The following is a 13,418-nucleotide window of genomic DNA, read 5'->3' as shown; positions in this document are numbered from 1 at the left end:
AGACGCAGTGCGCATCGTAAATAATGTTATCTACTATTATTATATTATTTGCGATAACCAGGCCCTCTTGCACTAAATCTGTCGGGATCGAATTGTGCAGCTATTCATCAAGCGTAACGTTTGCTTATTTGATAATCATTTTTCTAAAAATTTTCTAATTTCACTAATTAGGTAAAATTTGTTGTAAAATGAAATGGTTATATCAATATGTCTAAAGGTTGACCCGATTTCTCGAGTCTGGTTATATTCTATTTGACACTATTCTTTTAGATTTTCGTTCTGGTGTCGATGGATACAAAAAAGAATTTAAATGTCAGTTGTTTCACTAGGTGAATCCCTCACATCTAATTTGTAATCATCTTACATCCTTCATTTCGTTGCAAAACCGAAATAAAAACAATTGAACACAGAAATCTAAATAGAACTGATAGTGTAAAGTAAGGATTGCATACTCGTATGTAACGTAAGTGTTGAGAGAACGTAATATCGCCAAAATCATTTTGGAATTTTCAAGTTTAAGCGTAATCTGCAGTTTATCTTTGGTTAAAAGTTTGTAAAAGAACCAGATATAAAAGCGTGCACATCTGCGGATTTAACTAACAAACAAAAAAAATAGCATATTGTACTTAGGTACAAGTTAATACTTAGAGTTTAACAAAAAGCCAAATGGAATCATAATCGCACCCTATAACAAAAAAAATAACAACATAACTTCTGCAATACTTACGCTTACTTAAATTAAACTTATATACCTCACAGAACGTCATGTTTAAAAGTTTTGCCGGGTAAACCTATTGTATGAATAGGTTTTTTATTAATTAAAGTACATATTTAGGTATGTGCTTAAAGTTTGAACAATTGGTTAATGTTCCCAGAATTATTATTAAACTATTTCAAGAGATAGATCATGACATCTTCATAACATGGACACAATGGCTGTAAATAATTTTTTGAATAACGAAGTGCGTCTACTTTAACGTTGTTTGAGCATTGCATTGTTCAGAGCGATGGTAAGTGTCGAGCGTACCTTCTCCAGCTCGTGTTCTATCTGCAGCGCGCGCTCGAGGACGGGGCCGCGCACGGCGTAGCGCACGCGCCGCAGCCGCTGGTTCATGTTGTGCACCGTCAGTACCTGCTCCTGCCTCATGATGTCTGTCGCTGAGCGCGCCTCGTCCAGCACTGCGCCGCCGCACCGCGCCCCACACGCGTTATATCCGTGCCCGCCCCGCGCTGCACCCGCGAGGTGAATCCCGCACATCTTATTTGCAATCATTTTTTTCCTTAATCGATAAGTATGTGCCGTCAGACGCACGCTCATATTACTTCTGATTGCGACTGTTATCTCCATCAGTATTCATTGTTATTTGTTAAACTGAAAACAAAGGATTTCATCATCTGTCCTTTTTGAGGACTTTATCGCTGTTACCCTTGGACTGACGTTAGTCACATTCTTTTCAAAAATGTTTATTTTGACTACATGTGAAAATCTGAGTGTTTTCACCAAGTTTAGTTTTATTTAGTTGCTTCTTACTAAACGTTCTTTTCACGGACAATATAATTATAAATAATAAGTTAAATACGACCTTGAGGTGCTTTATGTCTCATCTAGCGCCGGATCCTCAGATCATTGTGAATGTAAATTAGGACAAGTTTATCGGATTTACATTCAAATCGGCTCTTTATGGCAGCAAATTAAATCCCACAGGACACGGGACTGATGTTTCCCCCGCGTTCATACCCCGCACCCTCCTCTTCCCTCCTCCCTCTTCTTTACACCCCCCGAAACCAAAACTTACAAGCGACAAACAGACGATCTAATTAACATCAATGATACATACATCGACCTGTTGACAATTACATTACGACTCTTTACTTTACTTGTACTTAAATATTCTGTTTATGGAAACATTTACTACAAATATCGTCGTTTTTTATAAGATACCAGCGCGTCGGTGGTTTGGTGTTTTACTTTCCTTGCTGTCTACACTTTTGGTTCGATTCCCACCGTGTTGTTGTTGTTAATTTGAAAAAAAATCGAAATTCATATGAACGAGTAGGTACATTATCCGACGTTCTTACGCTTAAGGAAAACATCACATAATGCTTTCTGCATATATCGGCAGAGAAAATCAAAGATATGAGTGAAGTGAACCAGCCCGCTCTGAGCCAGTGTCGTTGACTATGGCCAAGTGGAACCTAACATAACAGCATAATGTGGACTTTGAGCCCCTCAAAATGGTATTCGTTAGAAGTATTCAAAGTTTACACTAATGTTTTCTATAACCATGATAATTAGGAAAAAATGAGACTTGATTATGAACCGATCGACAATTAGTATTTAGTTATTACAATCCCATATCAATTATTTATCTGTCAAGTGATTCGTTTCGCGTGTGGTCAGTGTTGCGGGCATCGGGACTTTACCGTTCTGTGGTAATCGGTGTTGTTCGCACCAGGGGCAATGTTTACAGTTGCTTGGTGGCGTCAGGTCGCTGCTGGGGTCATAACACATTCTACATTCGGGATTTAGTGGATACATGTAAGTTAGTAAATGTGTAAAGTGCTCGTATATCATATTTAATCATTCTGTAATAAAACGGTGAGGTCTACATTTCAAACATCTTTTCTCGGGCAATATAAAAAGGAATTTGTTCACAATGCAACGAGTATTGTAACTCTGAATATAATATCTTCAAGCAATGAACCACCCCCCCACCCCGAGCTCGCACTAGCACCCCCCCTGGTCCGGGGGCGCCGGGAGCCCCGCACGATCCCCGGAGAAACTGATTTATAGCATTGTTTACGGTTCCGCTGCCAAAAGGCCGAGCCGTTCGGAGTAAGTTTGCCTTCAACATAATGACATGAATATTCAAGTAAAAGTTGTTCCCGTTGATACAAGTGCAGATAAGACATGAGTGTGACACGCAGCGGTTCTCTGGTTCCTTATTTCGCTCTTTCTTATCATGTTTGCGAACAATTTGTAGCTAGTTCAGACACATAGAAGTATAAAGTACGGGTAACAACATGAATTCTAGTGAGGTCCTATTTGTAACGGATTTGTTTGTTACAGCGATTGTTTTGTTCTCTCGCTATTTGCAGATATAAAACTTTTTTACACGTCTAATTGTGATAATTTATAAAATTATTTCATAAAGTTATTCTTATTTTATCAAAGAATCTAAGACAAATACTTTTTTTACTTAACCATCTTTATTTTACGACATTGTGAATTAAATAACTTTTATTTAATTCCAAAAGGTTCTAGTATAGATGAGCTTTACTCTATTTCTAACTCTTAAAGTTATCTTACAGCTTTACTTTTGATAAGAAAATATTTGTAACAGCGCAGGAAACAAAAATATTGTTATAAAGAGCTTGTTCCCAAGAAGTTCGTTTACTCGAACAGCAATTAAGAGTTTGTTGCGTCAGGTCTGCGAGCCGCGCGCCTTACACTCACTAACTTCTCGCCCGTTTAATATACTTACCTAAATGACTTGACACTCAGTTAAATTGCCACCAAAGTGTTTGATTATCAAAATAAATGAACAATTACAAGACACACGGTGAGTGTGTGTGTTTTTGGTTGCATCAAAATATTCCGAAGGACAAAGTTCAATTATGAAAGCAGGAGGCGGCTCGGATCGCGCTGACACGACACTTAGCCGAATTCCGCTTCGCACCTCCCGTACATTGAAGCAGACAGACATAGTAACATCGTGTTTATGCATTAAGCACATCGAAAATTGACAAGCATTTTAGCTGCATTTTGCAGAAACGGGATAAAATGAACACATCGTAATTCGTAGCGCAGGGGAACCAAAACAGCGTACAATAAAAATTTAAGCAGAGAATCTGAATTTTCTGTAGTACAAAAGCGTCTGCAAGAGATAAGGTTTTTGTCTGATCCGATGCTCCGGAGACAAGATTAAAAAACTTTGCGCTAATTAACTGCGCTACTACTCCCTCGCCCCGGTGGCAACTTGGCCCTGCTCCCCGTCCCGGGAGCAACTTAGCCCCGCTCCCCGGTCCGGGAGAAACTTGGCACCGCTCCCCGGCCCCGGGCGCAACTTGACGCGCCGTTTTCTGTTTGAAAAACATATTTGCATAGCTTTTCGTTGCTTTTATTCCGACAGAAATATGCCTGTTAAAATATGATTCGTAGAATTTTATTAAATGTAACAGAATTTAGTAAATTCCGTGTCAGTGTCGAGTGCGTCGGATCGCAAAGGATTGCCACTTCACTTGGAAACATTACGGCTTTATAAATATTTTTCAGAAACGCTCACAATATTCGTAATTAACAAATTCTTTTTGCAGAGAGTTGAAGCATCGGTCTGCAGCTTGCCGCTAGTGCCGATGTTTTTCTAATTGAAATAAATTCCCTCTTAAACATTTTTAAAAAATAAACTTCAAGTATTTATGTTTTCATTACATTTTGTTTGTGCAATTTAATTAGCACTCATATTTTGTGACATAAGTGTTGAAAAATAGTAGAGATGTTTGAGTTGAGGTGTAAGTAATTGTCCGTGTGCAGTAGCAGTGTCCCGCCGCTCGTGGTTGTTGTTTCGTATTCACTAACTTTACGGATGTAAACTTCATTTTACATTTCATTAACTTTTCTGTCTCTATTTGGTTTACGTTATTCGTACATCCTACACTTTACACTTGTTACTTGTATGACATAAAAGTGTATTACAGCACTGTGTATCCTTCGAGCTTTTCATTGTTGTCGGCGGGGAGGAGACAATGCGTTCTTGACACGCCACGTGACTCTTGCAACGCTGGCGTCCGTCGCTTGTTGCCTCGCTTGCTTGTTGTTCAAGAATGTAAAAAGTTAATTCTACTATAGCTTTGATTTATTTCTTCGAGACTTAAAGATTCGATCCACAATTTTATTACCGACTTGAACAAATTGACGCAATACAGCTCTATGACGAGAGTATGGCGAGTGATGGTGGCTGTGCGCCGTGCGCCGTGTGCTGGGTACACACTGCCCGATGCCCGACGACACTAACACGCTTGTGTGCAGTCTCTCGAAACGTGTTCCCTGCGGGACGCCTTTGTAACTTTTAATTGAAAACAGAGAAACATTTCAAAGGCACGGTCAGGGTATTCAAATGAGAAAATGATAAACTGTTCTGTCACTGAGATTCTATATGCTATAGGAGACACATCAACAGACTTTTGCATACTCACCATTACTATTTGAAAAGAAATATTATTGATTCACAAAAACTCTTAGTAAGTAAAGGTAGCTGCGTATTGGCCTGACGATAATTATATTCAAACCCGCTATTCAGATCTCTTTTTCGAGTTATTACGATTAAATTTATAAAACTTTATGCCAAGAACCCGAAGAAAAAAGAACTGATAACAATCATACTATAATCAAAACAAGTATTTAGTTTTATAAGCAGACTTCATCTTCAATTTTCCAAAATGAATTTAAACATTGCGAGGTACGGCAGCCTCCTGTATATCCAAAGTACACGTATTACAGAAGAAAGCACTTTGAAATAGGTTCCTACGAAAATGCACTTGGACTCGACTTGCCAAAAGCAATGCATAATTTATGAGGTTACCCGGACGACGGATTCTGAATTTTAATCGTCATGTGTTAAAGAACAATTTTGTATAAAAGCTAACATCGCCCTACATTGGGGCACACCTGCTGTACAGTCGCGAACGATTCCTGCGCACAGGTACAGTCACGTCGCGTCGCGGTCGTCTGCCCGCAGTCCGCACCACAGCCCACAGCGGGGCTTTAGTGGCCTCGGCGACTCCGCAAATCCCCACAAAGTCCACGAGCGCTATTTGCGGCTGCAATCTGCCAAATTGCAGTCGTAAAACTAAAATTGCAATGCGAGTTGCAATCACTGCCAATATGAAAATGTGCAATAACGCTAAATTGCTTGCTGGAATGTGCGTTTAAGTATTTCATAGTCAAATATATTCATATTTGTAGAAAATTTGCTATACCTATAGGCTTACAGACTTGTCTGTACCCTAGTGCCAAAAATTGTTAAACAAATGTTTATATTAAATCTAAAAAAGGTGACTACAATTCCTAGATTGCAAGGCTGAAACCTAAATCCAAACTGCTAAACATAACATGCGTGACCTGGTGGTTGGCACTGGCTTACAAGTCAACTGTATGGAATAACAACATTTTTATGATCTAGGCCATAAGATGGACATGTTACTAAAACTGCGTTATTCTTGTTGATTATGTGCTTATGAAGGACGTGAAAGTACCGGTTTTTTTTTTGAAAAAGTGACATCTATTGGCCACTTAAGAATAATAATGTGTTGCGTTGTCACTTTATTTTTACAGGTGTTTAAGAGATGGCGCTGTTTTCAGAAGAAAATATAATAAAACAAGATAAAAGAACTTGACATAGATAAAGATACACATTGCCTAATTAATCGTAAAAAACGTGTATTGTTTTGTTTTCTACGCAATTGGGTTCCAAATTTAAATCACACGACTTTACCAACGCAACGAAATATACAAGAACGAACGACATTTACAGAACGCAAAGAACAGCATCCATAATAACAAAAATACCTGCGATGTGAACTGCAGGAAGTGTACGTGTTCTGATATATCTAAAAACATCGGTTTACATCCTATTCTAAAGCCTCCCCACAGCTCCATCTATTAGTTGGCGGCAGAAACGACTTCAAAGTTTAATTAAAAAAAAAAAGTTTTTGAAGAGACATACAACACCAACCTTATCAAGTGGATGAGATACTTTGGTAGAAACTATGTATAGCTATTAAATTACGTAGGTATTTAAAACCATTTAATATTTAAATATTATAGTTGAAACTGTCTGCCATTTCGGAATGCAAACCATCGACTGTCTCTTATCATGTAATAAGAGAAACGCTGATTTATCTTGACATTATTCGAGAATTATAAGATAAGACGAAGTGCTCAATTTGTTTGTAACTCTTATAGCGTCACGCGTCGATATATTATTATGTTATTTAGCATCATTTTAGTAATTCCGTGAATTGACGCACAGACACATATTGTAAAAGTATCTTCACACAGTTATTTGCCATAAGAATAAAGTGAGTGGATAGTGATAAAAGAGTTATTGTTAAGCTGATAAAGGGGGCATTCCAGGTATATTTTGGTATTTAATTTGGCTTTGGGTAGCATAATGGCTTAGGTAATGAAGCGCTGACATCTGACATTCGGACGTTTTTCCTGATGACATCGTATTTTTCAAGGAGGATGCATGCGAGGTGATCAGATAGTAAATAGTAGAGAGCTGGTCTTAAAATTAGGGTCTTGATCCTTTGGACTGCGGCTCAACCAATAAAATAGCAACTCACGACTCAACGCGAAGTAATATAACCATGGGAACTGACACAATGATTCGCAAACCATTCGGTGACTCGCAATTCACGCAAATCATATAGACATGCCGCTGATCTTCACGATTAGGTTCACGGATGTACTTTACCCATGCGAGTCGTGAGCTGCTCTGCAGGTCATCAATTTTAGTCAAGCTACCCATGTCTAGTCCTCTTATAGTCATTATGCATATTGAAAAATTGATACAGCTTTAGAATTATTTAAGGCAAATACGAGGTAAAATTCATACTCATATTCATCCGTGTAGTTACCCCTCTCTCATTGGTCAAAATCGTGGAAGTAACAAGTACTACGTACAACAGGAATGAGTTCTATCTGTACATCTTGCAGTTAAAACAATGAATATAAAACCTTATGCTAAGGGCTTAAGAGTCTTGCACGCAAAATAAAATTGAACCCGGGTGAGAGGCTATAAGTGTCCGCTGTATCCCTTTCTAATAGAGAGCTAGAGTTGCCAGATATTAATCCTTTCGTTGTTTGTAGAAAAATAGGTGATTGATGTAATGTAATGCAGTAAAAATATCATATTTAAGATATAAGGAACAAGCTATTTTTGCTTCATAAACTTCACAAGACTTTTATTTAGCAATGTCTGATTTAGAATTGTGAATTTTGTATTGTTTTTTAAGAAAATACATAAATGATAACATTAATACGTTAAAATCCATCTGAAGCAGGCAGCTGTTGACGTCTGCCAACAAAAACAAGATTTTTTTATAACAATACTATTACACTTTATCGTTAATTTTGAACAAAAATAATAAGGTCTATCTCGTCTATGCTTGAATAATTACAAAGATGTATAAATTTGTGAAGATGTATTGTAAAAGTAAACAATTACTACATGCATTCAGGTCATAAGTTGCAAATCATTAGCATTTGATGTGGTTTCTTTTTGTTTACAACATGGGAGAATTTCGAGAAAAGTTGAGAGTTTTTTGCATACTGGTAATTCTATAAACTATCAGGCGCCCCTCCTGTCAATGTCATGTCAAACAAAAGTGAAGTGCCATATGATCCTTGTAGGTCGATACTGTACTGTGTATAACACTATATAACATCATGTACATATAGTGGAAATTTACGTAATAGGTAGAGATAACTGATAACATTACATTAGTGAATAGTGTAGATTAGGTTTATGTAACAATTGTATATAGGTAATTTTAATTACACTTTTGTTGATTTAATATTGTAGTGATAATTTTGGTCCTTACTACTAAGGCATTAATTATGAAGTAGTTAGGTAAATTAGAGTAGTTTAAACTTGAACTGCAATAAAAAAATAACAGGTTTTAATTGTTCAACGATTGAGGGATAAATATTATTGATCGGCGGTCGGCCCGACACAAAACTTGCCGACGTCAGTGTCAATCTCAATTATTCTAAATCTGCCATATACGCAGAAATGCGATTTTGTCCTTTGAAAATATGACTTCTAAAATTTTCCTTTGATTTTTATCTTAATTTAACAAACGTTAAATCTAAAAGTTTTCGATTTAAAATGTGTAGGTTGTGTTTAGTTGTGAAATTGATTACAGAATGTCGTCAATGAGGTGGATGATAAGTGGCGGCGCGGCGGCGGCTGCCAGCCCCAGTCGCCTGTGGTCGGGTGTCGCGAGAAGGTTGGACTCCGGCGAGCCGTGTCTGCTATATTGTAATAGGCCCTCTAACACACGCACCATGGCATCTAAAGCGGTTACGATGGATAATATAAATCCCAACATGGTGAAGTTAGAGTACGCGGTCCGCGGCCCTTTGGTTATTCGCGCCACTGAAATAGAAAAGGAACTTGAAAAGGTAATTATTTTTTTGGTATATATTTTACATACTACCTTTTACTATACCTATTATGTAAAACAAAACTTATATGAATCAGTTTATTCAAATATTGCAAAATTATACATTAATCTGTTTATTTTTAAATACAAAAACAAACACTTGACCATTAAGCACAGTTTATTTAATTTGTAAAATGTAAAAATATGAATTAACTTGACTTAACATACAATTTGAATTTTAATCACAAAACTGGTTGCAGCAAAACTTATCATTAGCTATAATTAGTACACTTACAACAAACAATTATATATTATTACATTAATATTTACCAAATTAAGTTTAGTTATGGCTAAGAGTTTTTCAACTACTTTTTTTAAATATTGATTGTAGTTATGATAACATTGTAGCTGCAATAAATGATCATATATCAATGATAAATGAATACTTCTATATCTAAAGATATTGTTGATAGTCCAATAGCTCACAAATGGTGCTGGAATTGCACTAGTCTAGTAATTTAGTAACTATATTGTGTCCAATAACAAATATTTAGTCAATAGATTAGCAAATCATATAGATGAGAGTATTTTAACTTCTAAATTATTCTGTACTCTACTAAATTAATAGCGGGATGTCAACTAGTCACATTGTGTATAAATGTTTTAATTTGCATATACAATATCTTATATTATAATAATTTCCTAAACAAAAATGGCTTTATGGCTTCATCTTTGCATTCTTCATTGCTGAGGGTTGTGTTCATTTTGATGTCCCTTCATTGAGCGGTCACTGAGATGCCTCAACACCACTCTGTTCTCAGCTTGGCTCTTAGTGGTCAGGATGTCTAGTCCCAGTATTGTTAGGATTGATCAGACCAGTGGGTTGGCATTTCAAAAATTGTCCCTCAATTATCCCTACATGACAAGTTTGTCTATGTTTACTGCATGCTATATGGCAAAAATAACGGAGAATTCTGAGTGAACACTGAGAGATGTCCTTACCTTTAGTATGTGACCTAATATCTCTGATTATTTATTTATTTACAAAGGCATGTAACTTCAAAATGTATTCTAAGTGTTTTACTTGATACTTATGTTTTTACTAGCTGTTGCCCCGACCTTGTCTGCGAGAAATAATAAATATATTAGTACCCTATGAGTTCTTTCTGACTATTTTCTAGCTATAGCCATGCTAATACTAAGCCAGGCTAGAGATACATCTGTCTACTAATTAAAACTTTTGCTTTTAAATATGATTTTTCATAATTGTGGGTCTAACAAGTAGAGATGCGTCACTAACCTATGTCATATCTGGAAATATGAGTTAAAGATTGCTGCAGTGGTAACAGAATGTGTTATTAATGGGGTGAAGATACAGTTATTTATTTTAAAGACTGCTGTATTTGGAATTGTGGTCGAATTTGGAGCAATAGCACCAACTACAGTATACGAGTAACTAACGTATAATTAGCAAACGGTGGAATGTGTTGTGAAAATTACCTAATTTGATTTGACAAATATATTGTAAGACTTAAAAACATTTAACAAAACAACCTTGGGGTCGTTTACCTTTTACATTGTGTCAGAAGGATAATTGTAATTTGGCATAATGCAGTGGTTTGCCTGCATTATGTTACGACATCGTGATATTAAGGACAGTTGTAATACTTTCGCTACAGTTTTGCGACTCTCAAAGTGACTAATACATTTACCTTTGTTTATCTATACTGTTAACCAACAAAAATTAAAATAAAACGCTGTTGCGTGATCATGCGTTACTTCTAAAGAAAACTGATTTTTAAAGTTTTTTCTTTTTCTGTTCGTTATTCTGCGTTCGTTCTAGGTATTCTCTAAAACGTAATATAATTGCTAAGCCCTTGTAATATACGCTTAAAATCACTAGGTTTACTATTGACATGACGTCTAAGAAATTCTTGTAGGGACAGTAGCTGTTTAGTAAGACTCCGTAGTTTTTTTATATTTTTATAGGAAACTTTTTAATGAAAAATAAAATTTAAAAATATGTATCGTCTGAACATTGTGCACATTATTGGTAAATGTTAAGAGAAAGGTTAAAAGTCAGCTATCTTGTGTCGGCCTTTTGTTTCGCAACGCCCTTCGCCGCCCGGACTCCGCGCACCCCGTGCCCCGCTATCGATGCCCCGCGGCAGGTTTTAACAGTAATATATGTTTGTTATTCTTAAAACTGAATGATTTTATTTATATTATAATGATTCATTCAAACGCAATGAACCCTGCGAGGACAGTCTTTTGTTTCGCGTGCGAAGAATTACCAAATATATCCAATTACTAATTAGTATGAATCGCAAGGATCCCCGCTTTTTTGTTGAGATTTTGGTTGAAGTCTCGTTACCTTGTCTCCGGTCATCCACTCCGCGGCGCCGTGTGTCACAGACCATGTGTGTGTGCGTGTGTGTGCGACAAAGACAAAATGACGTTTGTATTGTGGTTACTCTAAGGTCACGTTCAAACTCGCGATTGAAATGGAACATTTTCTTATAACATAACTGGTCTGCAACATGAAGTAAGCAATACGTATCGATCAAGGAGCAAACCGCGCAGCCTCGCCGCGCGACATTGAAACGACCTTCCTGCGCCACTTCATACACATGTAAAAACCTATCGCAATAGTCATTTCAGCAACCTATAAGCAAATGGATAAGTAAACAAGTAAACATCAACAAACTTTGTTATTGTTTTCTTGTAAATAGTTGTTGATAGTTTTTATAAAGTGACAGCCGGATAGGATTCCGCTGTATGAAAGTTTTCCATTGTAACAACAGCTAAATACACGTTACGGTGATATTAGCATACGTCATCATGTATTATATTCAAACATATAAGAATGTGTTTAAATATAATACATTTTAATGATCAGTTTTTAGTTTTAGATGCGACGTCATTAACGTAGTAGGTACCTAATGTGGTGAAGAGTAACACAACGTTATTATAATGTTTGTATCGTAGTAAATTGAAAAGCAATATCCGGTATTTTGTATGGACACTAGATGATGGTGTTAGTCATATATTTAGCCGCGGGAGAGACCTCGACATGTTTGCATTATGATATTGGTGAGAGCAGCGAAGGTCGTCGGAATTATGCGGAGTTATAATTAACTGCAACAATTAGTTTGTGTCGCCGACGTGGACTACATCTGCGTAAATAGACAACAAGCAAAGCGCGCGTCATGCTGCTACAACGGCACAAATGTCAGGATGAACAAGCTTGCTTTTGTGACCATACCGAGCGTATAACTAGGAACGATAAGCGAGTAATAATAAAGTCTGACGTTAGCTGGGTCGATTACCTGTCCGTCAAACACAGGAACTTTGTCAAAGGGGACGGTGGGCTGTGAATAACAGGGCCTATCCTGTTAGGATTCGTTTTGACATTGCATAGAATACGCCCGCCATTGAGATTGAATAAGGCGTTCCACTTCCTTTATCTTAATGATTCTGAAAACTAGTGTAGAAACTAAAAAGCGCTCATGTATTTACGTGAGCATTTATATCATCACATACATATTCACTTCACACGATCCCCTGGTAACCAGATGTAATCGTTAGGTTGTTTATCTTTCGTTTATCACATTAAATTTTCTTTAAGTCTTTCACAATTCTCCTTTGCCATTGTGTCGTGTAAGATTGCGTGACAGTTATTATAGTTATCTGGAGGGTCGATATCGCTCGGTGCGTTATCAACCTCTAGTTCAGAATGACACGTCCAGTAGTCTCTCTGCGGGAACGTCTGAGTCACGCTCGCTGCGGCAGCACGCAGCACGCAACCCGCAGAATCCACATCCGCAGAGTATAACGCATTTTTTGCTATGCTTGTTACAGCTCCAAAATGCTACTGAGGTAAATGTACTAATCACAAGTCTACTGATATACTTTGATATTGCACTATATGTGTTGAATTTAAAATGTTCCTAAACTAAAACACTGAGAACATTCCTAGCGGTATTGTGATGTTATGTCAGGGTCGCGTCGCGTCTGTGGTTCTGCCGTGTTGTCACGATTAACACCTTGTTAATGTTAAAAGCAATGCAAAAGATATTTAGTTGGTTAGCATGGCTAGCATAACGTTAATAATTAATTTGAAATTAGTGAAAATGATTGCACTCAGTAAACTTTCATTATTATTAATTGTGACACAAGAATTATATAAATAATGGAGACGTTGCGTTGATTGCAGGGAGCCAAGAAGCCATTCAAGATGGTGATCA

At 37.0% G+C, this 13,418-nt stretch overlaps 1 long non-coding RNA gene across 1 annotated transcript; it reads left to right on the top strand.

Moving 5' to 3' along the window:
* Nucleotides 1-8,396: 8,396 nt before the first annotated feature.
* LOC106101736 lies at nucleotides 8,397-13,418 on the top strand. Its single transcript, XR_001225533.1, has 3 exons — nucleotides 8,397-8,550; nucleotides 8,932-9,190; nucleotides 13,388-13,418. It is a non-coding gene; the product is annotated as an uncharacterized LOC106101736 (long non-coding RNA).

Source organism: Papilio polytes, unplaced genomic scaffold (assembly GCF_000836215.1).
Source record: "Papilio polytes unplaced genomic scaffold, Ppol_1.0 DF823958.1, whole genome shotgun sequence".
NCBI lineage: Eukaryota > Metazoa > Arthropoda > Insecta > Lepidoptera > Papilionidae > Papilio > Papilio polytes.
Note: the sequence above shows the minus strand (reverse complement) of the source record. Positions and strands in the feature narration are given on the sequence as shown.